The sequence below is a fragment of the Bison bison genome, unplaced genomic scaffold, assembly GCF_000754665.1.
Source record: "Bison bison bison isolate TAMUID 2011002044 unplaced genomic scaffold, Bison_UMD1.0 scf7180017864222, whole genome shotgun sequence".
NCBI lineage: Eukaryota > Metazoa > Chordata > Mammalia > Artiodactyla > Bovidae > Bison > Bison bison.
Window position 1 is genome coordinate 914,374 of NW_011494794.1, and position 14,385 is coordinate 928,758.

Sequence of the window (14,385 nt, forward strand, 5' to 3'; positions counted from 1 at the left end):
CAAAAGCATCAATTCTTCAGCACTCAGCTTTCTTCACAGTCCAACCCTCACATCCATACATGACCACTGGAAAAACCATAGCCTTGACTAGACGAACCTTTGTTGGCAAAGTAATGCCTCTGCTTTTGAATATGCTATCTAGGTTGGTCATAACTTTCTTTCCAAGGAGTAAGCGTCTTTTAATTTCATGGCTGCAATCACCATCTGCAGTGATTTTGGAGCCCCAAAAAATAAAGTCTGACCCTGTTTCCACTGTTTCCCCATCTATTTGCCATGAAGTGATAGGACCAGATGCCATGATCTTAGTTTTCTGAATGTTGAGCTTTAAGCCAACTTTTTCACTCTCCTCTTTTACTTTCATCAAGAGGCTTTTTAGTTCCTCTTCACTCTCTGCCATAAGGGTGGTGTCATTTGCATATCTGAGGTTATTGATACTTCTCCTGGAAATCCTGATTCTAGCTTGTGCTTCTTCCAGCCCGGCGTTTCTCATGATGTACTCTGCATGTAAGGCCTGGTGTGCTGCGATTCATGGGGTCGCAAAGAGTCAGACACGGCTGAGTGAATGAACTAACTAACTAGTATTAATTAAAACCTCAAAACATTTATGTGTAAATACACAATCATTTTCTCTTTAAAAAACTGGTTTAAAAAAAAAAAAAAAAACTAAGAGGGATGGTTCTAGTATTAGGTGTGAGTAGTATGCAAAACTGAAACCATGAAAACAGTGACTGCAAAATGGAGATGAAAACAAAGCATCTGCTATTTCCAAAACTTACACAGAGATATGGGCTGAGAGAGGAAGAGCAAGAAGATCAAACAAAGAACTTCATCCCCTTTCTGAGTTTCTGGGTACTCAATCAGTTATCACAGGGTTATCTAACTTTGGAAAGGTTTTCAATCTATTCACAGCCAGTAGGGAGGAGTCTGGAATTATTTCCCTTTGGACTGTTCTATATTGAAGAAGCATATTGTGTTGAAACTCAAGACTGCCAGAACTGAAAGAATGTTCCTCATTTCCATTATGTGATGGAAATGGGTTTACCTCTTTTTTGTCTTCTCTTACGTTAGAGGTAAAGGAAGCTTTCAGAGTGATACTTAAAAGAATAGTAAAAAAGCAGCAAGAGGTAACAGCAGCAAATGAAAATGTTCATTTCAAAATTAATTTTTTATTTACATAGACCACTACTCTACAGAAACAATACTGGATCATATAATAAGATGATCCATAGGGTACGTTAGATTTTTCAAACATCATGGTGATTCAGTTAACAAGTACTGAACTCTAGGAATGACAGTTTATTTGTGTTCACTAAAAAATGCAAGCTATATGACAGCAGACACTTAATCCTTAACATTCACTACTATTGTGCCTGAAATAACAGTTTGATTCATAAAAGACACCCAATGATTGACTGTTGACCAAATGAATAAATGTTTCCCAGTAGGTCAGTGATGTTTTAAAAAGACCAAACAATGATCTCCAATGATGATTAAAATTCAGTGTTCCCTCTCATCTACTCCAATACTGATCTCTACTACTCTCTCAATTTCAGTAACTTGTATCTCCATTTCTTTGGGGTGGGGTGAGGTGCGGGGGACCGTGACACTATGTATGAAGGGAAAAAGGCCGCGTTCCAATTTCTAGCCTAACAGTCTTACTTAGTGTGATGTGTCAAAATCACCTGTGCAGCTGCTTCAAAGTAATGTTATAAATTTTGTGCCTACCAGGAAAAGTCTTAATTAAGTTTTAGCAAGTAAGACATACAGCCCAGGCATGTCTATCTTAACAAGTTCCCCATGTCATACAAACCATGCTTGTATCACACTACATACTTCAAAATCTTTAAATCCTGTAACTGTAAACAAAACAAAGTACACACACCCTCTTTTTCACTGTGTTCGTGCTAAGTCACTTCAGTGTGTCCAACTCTATGCGACCCCATGGACTGTAGCCCACCAGGCGCCTCTGTCCATGGGATTCTCTGGGTAAGAATACTTGAGTGGGTTGCCATTTCCTTCTCCAGATGTTCCCGACCCAGGGATCGAACCTGTGTCTCTTTCATCTACCTGCACTGGCAGGTGGGTTCTTTACCACTAAGCTACCAGGGAAGCCCTGGTGCTAGTTTTTCACTGTAAACTCCTTATATCTTTGATCTACTCAGTTTCTATAACTGAACGGGTTTTCAAGACCATCTCACATTACTCCAGCTTCTCAGTATCCTCCAATTCCACATCATTCACCTGAACTGTATCTCCATTCCCTCCATTTTCATGCAGATCAGACATTTCAACACAAATGCTATCATCATGACATTTAACTATTTTGGTGTCTAAAACTATTTTGTTCCTCTGAGGTATTTTGCAATCGTTTTACTACGTTTTTAACTTCCTTCTCAAATTCGCAGTTACCGATTTTCAAAAACTTTGTAAGGATTCTATCTCACTCAAAGCCCCTTAATTTCAGGTGGCTTTACTTCTTTGGTAAAAATTATTAGGACTTTCTGTTTTTTTGCTCACTTCAAAAACCTTTATTTTTATTCATCCTATTGTTCTGTGCTGACTGAAGAAGTAGTAGAAAAAGATACGAAAGAGAAAAAGTAGTCTCCAGCACAGAAGCTGTTGGGTCTTCTAGATATATTATATTATTAGCAAATATCACCAGCCCTTCATAAAGGAATTTAATATAGTAGTGGCCAATAAAAAACAACAGCTTTTCTCTGCTCCAGTAATACACACCTATAAATAGAGATGAGAAAACACTCTACTTAAAAGACCAAAAATTTTTAAATATTTACAAAGGAAATGAACAAAAAAGGCACAGATTTAAATGACCAAACATTATATTCAATTGAAAAACACAACGTTATCCCCATGTAGTGCAAGTGGAAATGTAAAAAAGAAAAAAATCCTTGGAAAACAATCTGGCAATTCTTATTAAAAGTAAAAATATTAGACTGGAAAAAGAAGAATTTGCCTTTTTTGTTTTTTGTTCAAATGTGGTCACACAGTTGTAATGTCACAGAGTTCAACTAAGATGTATACTGTACAATACAGAGAGGTAAAAACACAAATTCCTAAGGATGTTTATATAAGAAGACTGGGTTTTAATGGCAAAAAGGTTAGTATAGTGAATGCCCATTAAGGGGAAGAATCAAAACAAGATCGTGGTACATTCATGATATTCATGGATTGTAAAGTCATTAAAAACAATAAACTCATGGAGCTGAAGCTCCAACACTTTGGCCACTTGATATGAAGAGCTGACTTGTTAGAAAAGACCCTGATGCTGGGAAAGACTGAGGCAGGAGGAGAAGGGGACGAAAAAGGATGATACGGCTGGATGGCATCACCAACTGGATGGACATGAGTCTGAGCAGGTTCTGGGAGTTGGTGATAGACAGGGAAGCCTGGCATGCTGCAGTCCATGGGGTCGCAAAGAGTTGGACACGACTGAGCAACTGAACTGAACTGATGGGGGAGGAAGCAAAAGAAAGAGTACATGACAAAACGTATATCTAATGCATTTAAGTAAAAGAATATGTTTAAGTATATAAAGAAGAAAATGTTTTTGTTCTTGTTAAAATTTTATGGACTCTAAAGAACTTTGTTACTAATCACCCCCAAATTCAACAGGTCTTCATATGCCTTCATTATTTCATACTACTTGCCATTTCCAGAATTTAAGATTAAAAAAAAAAACAACAAAACTTTAAACTTCCAACGTGACTTTCTGATTCTGTCCATTTCACTGATTTTTCTTCCTGCTCTAACAGTATATAGCAGACTTCTTTTTAGCCCTTTGACCTTCACCCCACTCCTTCAACTAAGGATCTCATCCACTCAGTTCAGTTCAGTCGCTCAGTCATGTCCGACTCTTTGTGACCCCATGAATCGCAACGCGCCAGGCCTCCCTGTCCATCATCAACTTTGGGAGTTCACTCAAACTCAAGTCCATCAAGTCAGTGATGCCATCCAACCATCTCATCCTCTGTCGTCCCCTCTTCCTCCTGCCCCCAATCCCTCCCAGCATCAGTCTTTTCTAATGAGTCAGCTCTTTGCATGAGGTGGCCAAAGTACTGGAGTTTCAGCTTTAGCATCAATCCTTCCAAAGAAATCCCAGGGCTATCTCCTTCAGAATGGACTGGTTGGATCTCCTTGCAGTCCAAGGGACTCTCAAAAGTCTTCTCCAACACCACAGGTCAAAAGCATCAATTCTTTGGTGCTCAGCTTTCTTCACAGTCCAACTCTCACATCCATACATGACCACTGGAAAAACCATAGCCTTGACTAGATGGACCTTTGTTGGCAAAGTAACGTCTCTGCTTTTGAATATGCTATCTAGGTTGGTCATAACCTTCCTTCCAAGGAGTAAGCGTCTTTTAATTTCATGGCTGCAGTCACCATCTGCAGTGATTATGGAGCCCCTCAAAAATAAAGTCTGACACTGCTTCCACTGTTTCCCCATCTATTTCCCATCTGAAGAATCACAAAACCACCATCTGTCCCGCTACATGCCAAACACATACACCCATCTTTCCCATTCCAAATATTCCAATTCTAGCTGCATATGAGCCTGCTCAGTCACTCAGTCATGTCCAGCTGACTCTTTGGGACCCATGGACTATACCCCTCCATAGTCCATGGGACTCTGGGATTTTCCCAGTAAGAATACCTGGAGTGGGTTGCCACATCCTCCTCCAGGGGATCTTTCCAACCCAGATATCAAACCCACGTCTCCTACATTGGCAGGCAGATTCTTTACCTCAAGCCACCTAGGAATCCAAATTCAGCTGACTAAAGCACAAATATCTATGTCCTTTCAGTTATCATCACTCAGCATTATTGGAGGCAACTTATGCCCTATACTTCCCAAAATGTTTCTCCTCTTGCCCATAACTATTACTAATTCTGTAATTCACTAACATTTAAATTTTAGTTTTTTTTTTTTTGCATTCAATTTTATATCTCGGCTTCTACCTGCTATCTCTTACCTTTAAAACACGTCTTCCAGCCATGTCTTCTTTTTTGCAGTACCTATCCCCTCTACTACTGCAATACCCTCAATGACTTCCAGGTCTCTTCATACTATCTTCAGACATCTACACATAAAATATAATGCTGCTTATGTCATATGTATTCATGACTACCTATTAGCTTCCACATTCCCTCTAACTTGTTTACAGAAGCATTTAAGTTCTCCTTGTCCAGTGTATGGTCTTCAGTATCCCTCTGAGTGTACAGCATCTTCTTCGAGTGTACTCTACATTCAAGGGAGTAAAAAATATTCTAACAAACCCCTAATTCCCACATTTATGATTTTTAAGCTCTCTGTTCCAACTACAAGTGTTAAAATTTTTTCTGTTCTTCAAATGTCATCTCCTTATGAAGACTATTCAAATGTCAACATTAAAGGTGTTTCCTCCTTTCCTCCCGTAGCCCTAAAGCATAGTTTTAGAAAAACTCTTTTCAAAGTTGGGCAGTAGTAAAAAAAAAAAAAAAAAAAAGAAAGAAAGAAAGAAATTTAGGTTAGAAATTAGAGTATTTGTATTTTCTTCAAATGTTATTGTTTTTGACAGTAAAACATTAAATCAAGTCATTTAACTACCCTAAGCCCCAGTTTCTTATTCTGTAAAATAGAAATAAAATCTACTCTAAAAACCTCACAGGTAGTAGAAGTGCATGAAACCAATTTATAATTTATGTGTTAACATTATTATTCTATCATTTTATATTGTGCATATTTTTCAGTCACTATCAAATTACAAGCATTTAAAAGGCAGTCTGTAGTTTACATTCTAGCACATAATAGCTATAAACAACAAGAAGATCAAACCAGTCAATCCTAAAGAAAACCAACTCTGAATATTCACAGAAAGGACTGAAAATGAAGCTCTAATACTCTGACCACCTGATGTGAAGAGCTGACTCACTGGAAAAGACCCTGATGCTTAGAACGATTGAAGGCAAAAGCAGAGGAGGCAGCAGAGGATAAAATGGTTAGATTAGCATTAGTGACTCAATGAACAAGAATTTGAGCAAATTCTGTAAGACAGTGGAGGACAGAGGAACCTGGTGTGCTGCAGTCCATGGGGTCACAGAGTTGGATAAGACTGAGCAACTGAGCAACAACAATACACACACAACCCCCTCCAGAAGTCATAAAAGCCAGCCCTCCTGCATAAGAAACATCATCAAAGCACAGTTATGTACTATGCCCTTGTCAAAATAAAACATCTACAATCCTCCCCACAGATAATCTTTTCAGGAAAACTACCGTCACATAGTATTTCTGGACCTCTGATTTAGTTCACCTGAAACACAGATAGGTAACTGGACAGGGGCCCTTTAAAATTGCTGAGAAACAGTTAAATAGGCCAAGAATTCTAGTAACGTGTGTGTGTGTGTGTGTGTGTGTGTGTATGTTCTAGTAACATATATATATATGTGTGTGTGTGTGTGTGTTCCAATGACATATACATATTACACATATGTAAGTGATGTAAAGTGTAACTGTGACAGCAGTATCCTGTCCAATCCAAATTTATCCAACATTCATAGCTGAGCATTAGTGCTTTTGTTTACCCAAAATTCTAAAGGTTGACATCATGGTTATTTCAGTAATATGAAACAAGAGACTTTAAAATACAAGAGAATACAAGATAAGCACGCTAATTTTGTTTAAGCAGAAAGATCTTGTTTTCTCCTACTTTTACAAAAAGCAAAATTAATGATGGACAGTGTTTATTAATGAACGAGTTAGTGGAAATGATACTTTGGTCCTACAGAAACTTATAAATCTTGAACTTACTACGAGAACTTAAAACTCCTTGAGTTACCTTAGAAAACCACACAAACCTATTAACACCGTGTCAAACCAAAAAGCAAGACAGCTACTTAAAACGTCTAAGGCTTATCCAAAGGACATAGGAACCAACCTGAAGAGGCTCTCACTAGCCAAAATCAGGACATCATGAGCATCTACACAGAAAATGATAATCTAAAACACAAATGAGTTTAAATCCATGAGTTCACAGGATAAGGCATTTTACAGCAACCATGTCACACTGCTGGCTAATATTTCTTGGGATTTTGTTATTTCACAAAAAGATTGCTCTCATATTTGGTATCACATCTGCTCTTAGATCTCATATACATACTCTTGTACTTATCTACTTATAACTCACTTTTTAAATCTAAATTTAAGATTCCCTAAGTCATCCTTGTAAGAATTTTAATCTACTGTTGCTATAATGACTGGTAAGGCTACCGTGGTTATGGATAAGAAAACATATTACTAAGAATTTAACTCTCAAAAATAATGGTCAAATGCCAAGAAGTAGTAGCAGCAAAATAAATTCATGGGTAACTAGGCTATACTGTGGATTAAAATAGGTATGGGTGAAAAAAGAAAAATGAAAGTTAAGAATGATGACACCACCTGATGAGAGTAGCAAACCACTTTGTGCGTTCGTTTTAAAAAAAAAAAAAAGCTCACCCTGTATGTGATGTTGCTGAGTTCCAGAAACAAACATCGGGCAGCATGACGTAACAGAAAGAGTCCTGGACTCAGTCAGGAGACTTCTGTTCTAGTCCAAGGCCTCAGTTTCCTCATCTGTAAAATGAGGGTGCTGAATTAGATAATCTGAAAGGGCTCTTCTGGCTTTAACACTGAGAGTCTATAGATGAGTTCAGGAAGAAGCAGTAAAATGTAGCACTTCTGTTAACAGTGAAGTTAACACTGCAAACAGCAGGTGGAACAGGGATGAAAACGATTTTCATAAATTTTGAACTGCTGTAAGCAATCTTTTCATAACTTTTAAGTAGATTTTTAGGATATAAAATTGTAACTTTTAAGATTTTGTAACTCTTAAAATGTTTACCTGCCTTAGTAAGTAACCTTATCATCTAAACCAGATTAGGAGTGAGTGACCAAATTATGACCTCAAAAAAGCAATTCACCTTTAGCCAATGAGACTGCCCAAGTGAAATCTTAAAAACAGTATAGGAATACCTTTGGGCTAGTAATTACTTTAGGTAATAAAATGCCTCATAACTGATCTCAATTCTCAATTAAGTAACTGAACAAAGTGTAAAATGACACAAAAAATGATTAGAGAAAATCAGACAATTAATTTTACTTGTAACAAAACAATAATTATGTTTATGATACCCTTCTTTGTTAATGAGTGTACCTTCCCTATGCATAACATTTTTCTTGTTAGCTCTCAAAACAGAACCTGACTGCTTTTGACAACAAGGTTAACTGAAATAAATGACATTTTTTTTACCGCTAGTGACAAACAGAAATATAAAGAGAAGAGTATTTTTTGTTTAAGTTTTCTACACTGAAAGAAATCAAGCTTCTCTATATATCAGTAACAAATAATGGAAAGGCTCTGGTGCCTCAAAAACTTGTGGTTTCCTAATGGCAATTTCCTAAATACAAGTAATTAACTGATTGGTCTATGCTCTAATAAATTTTTTAAGTTCATAGATCCTCTGACACTATAGTTTACATTTACTTTTCATTTATGTTAATACTATGAATCTCACCTGGCAGACTTTTAAAACTCTAGCTATATGAGGACCAATAAACGTTATCTCTACAATCAGGAATCTATTAATATCAAAAATCTATCCTTTTAAAGGATGTAATATATATCTTTTAAAATATATAAAGATATAATGAAACAGTCTATGAAAAATTTGTTTTTAAAACTTATTTTATGCAAATCACCTAGTGATTATAAAATAACTTGGCATACACAAAATCCCATTAATCATTCACTTGAACATTTCACACTGGCAATACAGCACTTAATATGTTATTCAGAATCACTAATAAAATTTTTCTCTGGCTGGTAGAAACAAAGGCAAAAATAAAGCAGCCTTGATGGTGATGAAACCTGTTCTTGGCTAGTCTTAAAATAATTGTGATATCCATGTGCCCCTGAGACAAGTGACCTGTGAAACAAACTTTCCTTCACATTAAAAATATTTTCTATTTTAATGGGAGTATTTTGACTTATAATCCTAATGAGCTGATTAAAATAAACTTACACTTAACTGCATACAGCAGATATCAGTATGGATATGGATATGGAAAGCATATTTTAGTGCACTGTTCTGCGCATAAGCTGTTTACAGCATTTACTCAAACTACCTTATTTGCCCCCTCCTCCATGACTTTTTTCAGAGACACTTAAACATTAAGCTTATTTACTAATAATAAAACTACTAGTTTTATTATAATTACTAGTGGTAGGATACTATAAGCAGCATTATTTTTAGCCACTACCATACAGACATAAACCAGCTCCTCAAAAATTCAGAACTGACTGTACTGCAGAAAACACTATCCTCTTGGTACCAAGATCAGGAATTAAATGAAAATTTGATGTTTAAATAACTAGTTGGTACGTGGCAAGAAGTCCACTGGATTGTTCCTCACTAAATTTCTATCTGTAGAACAGAAACACATTTGTAATTCTTCCTAACACTTGTGTAAGTCGGTATACAGTACAATTTTCTCAAAGACCAAAATGCTTCATTTAGATACCAATAATACAAAATTCTAGGGACAATTATAAATTGCTAAAGCTACATACAAAACAACAGCACATTTGCTTTTTTGTCTGTTTGTATTTTTGCAGCATATTTGCTTTGAGAAAGTTATAATGGAAATGGTCCCTTTTTTTTTACTGCAATACAATTGGAAAGATTAAAAAGTCAAAAGACCAAAAATAAGTCCAAATCTATTTCTGGTGTGTGTGTATGTACGTGTGTGTGTGTGTGTGTGTGTATATATATATATATATATAAACAATTAATTATATATAACTTTTTATTTTCTAAAATGTAAATGTATTTAATAAATGCTTAATCTTGTTCAAACTTCTCATTTCAGGTTAACGGAAGAAAAACTGTCAATAGAAAGAAACAGAGATGATCAAACTAATGGCGAAAAAATCTCACAATTCATATTTCAGTATTTCATTTTTCTCTCATTTTTATCCACTTATAATTTATTCCAATATATACCTTAAAAAATTCAGTCTATCAGATTACATTTCCTAAGAGTAAGATCAGGATAAAGAATGAAAGAGTAGTTTAGAATGCTTATATTTAATACCGGATAGTATATTAATATTTTTAATATCACTATATTCATCTCTCAAAACTTTATAAAAGAATTACAAAATTCAGCAACTATGATCATCTGTTTTTTAATATAACAACTTATTAATATACAATTACCATTTTCCTAAAATACAGATTTTTTAAAATAAATTCTCATCATTCAATCTGGCTAACAATTCGAGCATTAAAATCACGCAGCATTCCTCTGCTGAAGAATTAATACAACACATTAAAAAAATGTGCCCTAAGTCATACTTTGCAATCAACAATTGGCCAATTAAAAGAACAGAAAGAGAATCTAAAAGTTTCTTCTATGAGCACTTTCAAAACTTGCTCAAAATAAGCAACTCCAGGGATTCCATTTCCCACATTCACATTTGACTCTGATCATACTATTCTAAATGATCTTCGTGAGATTTTTCTCTATCACTCTGAAGTCTTCAAATTATTATGTGTTTGTTTTGTCTTTCCACTTTCGTTGTTTATTTCTACTTCTATCTTTCCACATCCTAAACAGTTCAGAGCTCAATGCATAGGTAGAAAAATGTCACTGATAAATTCTTTAAAACATTTTCAGATTTAAAGAACTACCAATTTTTGTGAAAGCCACCAAAAACAAACAGCAGAGATATACTTCCTACTAGTATCTTTCATAGCATTTCATGATGAAAATTTCAAACCTTGAGAAAAACTCAAAGTGTACAAAGAACATTTACATAGCCATCACTAAGACTTTAAGGTTAATGCTTTCTTCTATTTGTTTCACCTGTGTCTATTAACTAATCTTAATTTCTGAAGCACTTCAAAAAAAAGTTACAAGTATCAGTAAACTTCCCTCACATATACCCATATATACTTCAAACTGCCTATCATTAACTATAATAAAGTATTTAGTACAATTTTTCTTTTAAAGAAAAAATTCATACAAACTACGATAGATATGTATGGGTGCACTATTCAATGAGTTTTGACGAATGCACAAACTCAAGTAACTCAAATCCCTAACAGGACACTACCATCACCCTAGAAAGTTCCCACATGCCTTAATTCTTGTCCCCAGCAGCCATGCTTCCTATTTCTAAGCTTTGTCAATCATTTTTCCCCCAACAATAATTATCTTTGTCCCGCCCCAGCCCCAATACACAACAGATATTTGCCTGTTTTTAGTACACTGTATAAGGAATTATACATTATGTCCTGTTTCACGTAAGATTACATTCACTCAGCATGTTTCAGAGTTTAGTACAAATTGCTTCAGGTACCAACAGTTTTCTCCTTCAACTGTTGGTAATACTCTGTGATACAAATAAAGCACAGTTTCCCTATTCTCTTGCTGATACTCGAACTGGTTCCAAGTTTAGGGGTCGGCCCCAGTGTTTGACAGAGTTTATACCCAGAATTTGGTACTCGACCTCTGAGGTTCTTTCCTTTCTTAGACTTCCTCCCTCTTCCTCCTGCTGAGCTCCACTACTCTGCAGCTGCTGTGGTAATTCTCAACTATCTGATTCCTGAAGCCAGTTTAAAACTTCAAACCACCCAAGAGGAGCCTGCTCTCAGGCAGAACACCATGAACTTGGGAAACTCACCCAAGGCCACTCCAAACCAGTTTCTATTTCTGTTTGTTTGCTCTACAATGTCCTCATACTTTTTTTCATGTTGTCCAGAGATGGCTGTCAGTACTTGTGGGACCACTTGTCCAACAGGAGCCACTACTCCATTTTTGGTAATTCTAACCCCCTACTATTCTTAAAAGTACACATATTCAAAACTGCAATTGACATAACCCCCTTTCCCATGTTTCTCTCTCTCAAGACCCCGACTGAGTCAGTCAGTCCCTTTGAACCAAAGGAGCTCAACTAAACCAGAAAGAGAGGCCTCTGGGAGCTGGATCCTGTAATTCTGTATACGAACCAACACAAGTCCCAAGTTCATCCCAAGACGTGTATGCAAAACATACTCAAATAGGTAAAAGTTTCGAGAACTGAAGATAGGAGCTATTGTCAGGGTCCCACACTAAGCCTGAGGTGTGCACATGAGGAGATCCAAAGCAGCAGAATAAAGGCTTTGAAAACTGAACTCACAGTGGAACCACTGTCCGTGACACAGAAAGTTCAGTCTGGACCTGTCTAGTTTCAAACAGAATAATAATAATCTCCTGAAAGGATACAATAAAAAAGTTACTCAACATACAAAGAATCAAGAAAATCTAATTCTCAAAGAAAAAGGCAGTAACAGATGTCAATCTCAAGATGATCTAGATGTGAGAATTATCAAAGATAAGGTAGCTATTTTAATAGTCCATTCTCCATAGAGGAAGGGTAGGCACTTGAAATGATGGTAAAAACTCATAAGTAGAAAATATAAAAAGAACCAAATAGAAACTTTATAACTGAAAAATCAAGGGAAAAGTGATTTGACAAGGAAGCAAGTGTACACAAAAGAGAGCAAACACTGAATAAGAGAATAACATAAATAGATGAGAATAAAAGTCTAACTGTAATAAAAGAAAATTGTCCTGACAGTCTGTATCTTAAGCTCTTAACTGTACTGGAGGGGGAAAAAACCTAGAGATCTCTAGTAAAGATGCTTTCAAAGTGTCAGTCGCTCATTCGTGCCCAACTCCTTGTGACCCCATGGCCTGCAGCCCACCACGCTCCTCTTGTCTAAGGGATTCTCCAGGCAAGAATATTGGAGTGGGTTGCCATTTCCTTCTCCAGGGGATCTTCCTGACCCAGGGATCCAACTCGAGTCTCCTGCATTGGCAGGTGGATTCTTTACTGTCAGAGCCACCAGGGAAACTGATAAAGACAATTTTTCTACCTCCTCTTGAGGTCCTGTGAAAGCACTCATGATTCACCTCTGAAGAATATTCAAATTCTATAAAATTTGTATGACATAGATTAAAAGAAAACTCAACTACAAATGAGGGGATTTGGTTCAAGTTATAGGCTCTACCAAAACTAAGTGATTAGCATCCCTTCTCTAACATTTAGGTCCTCATTGTTTACAAATGAACAACGACAACTTAAGCTTTGTGATGTCGTCCCATGATCTAATTTTAGGAACTGTCTGAGGGTCATTCCAGTTTCCCCAGATCTTAATTTTTTTTTAAGTTGTTTCAAACTAGTTTACTTAGGGGTTCCATTTTCACTCCTCAATAGACTATATGTACTTCTCATATGCTTCTTCACTCACTCATCTAGTTCTGAAGGGTTTCTGAGTGTCATCCTGATTAGCTAACCACCTTCATAATAAGATTTGTTGACAAGTCCTGGATTTTCTGCTGGAGCTTTATTAATTTCAGTTACTTTTCCTGACAGAGGAGAACAGAGTTCACTAGCAGCTTTCACACTTTCCAAAGCACCAGACTCCTTGTCTGTTCAATTTTACCCCAACTTCAGGTAGATTACAGTAAACAATATCTCCCAAAAGCTTCCCGTGCAATTTCCTACTGTTCCATCATTGCTTTCTGTTGTTATCCATTCATGTTTTTCTGAGAATTTCCGCACGGACAGCAGAGCTGGGCGGGTGTGCAGCACCCAGCCGCGGCCCCAGGGGAGAGCGCTTTGGATGCTGAGACGGGACGCTGCTGCAAACAGGAGCCCACATGCTCTGCACGGCTCGCAGGGGCCCTGAAGTTTCTCACTGCTCTAGTTACTTGTTTCTGGCAGACAAGGAGAATCTTTGCATCAGGTAGCTGTGATCAGCAAGGTACAGAACACTGTCAACAGACACACAATGCTAACCAAAGGTTTGTCAGTTTCTAGTAGACTCATGAGGAAAAAAAAAGGTTTTTAAGGTGGCAATTGACTCTAATAGTCTATTTTTATTTAATCCAATATATCCAAACAATATCATCTCTTGAGATCCAAGCAAGACTAAGATTTCACTTAGAAAACAAAAACAACTCTTCAAAATCCAGTGTACATTTTATATTTACAGCATATTTGAGTTACAACTAGTCACTTTTTCAAGAGCTCAACAGTTACACGTCACTAGTTATAACTAGTCACTTTTTCAAGAGCTCAACAGTTACACATCACTAGTTACAACCAGTCACTTTTTCAAGAGCTCAACAGTTCACATCACTAGTTACAACCAGTCACTTTTTCAAGAGCTCAACAGTTACACATCACTAGTTACAACCAGTCACTTTTTCAAGAGCTCAACAGTTACACATCACTAGTTGCAACTAGTCACTTTTTCAAGAGCTCAACAGTTCACATCACTAGTTGCAACTAGTCA

At 36.6% G+C, this 14,385-nt stretch overlaps 1 protein-coding gene across 4 annotated transcripts in view; it reads right to left on the minus strand.

The window, feature by feature from the left end:
- TBL1XR1 (transducin (beta)-like 1 X-linked receptor 1) overlaps positions 1 to 14,385 on the minus strand; it is a 178,942-nt gene that overhangs the window by 66,620 nt on the left and 97,937 nt on the right. The window contains exon 3 of one of the 4 annotated variants that reach the window (XM_010845693.1): positions 7,496 to 7,612. The exons of the other annotated variants lie outside the window; for them this stretch is intronic. The gene's annotated coding sequence lies outside the window, so the exon portion shown is untranslated. The remainder of the gene's footprint in view (positions 1 to 7,495; positions 7,613 to 14,385) is intronic. 4 annotated transcript variants of the gene reach the window in all.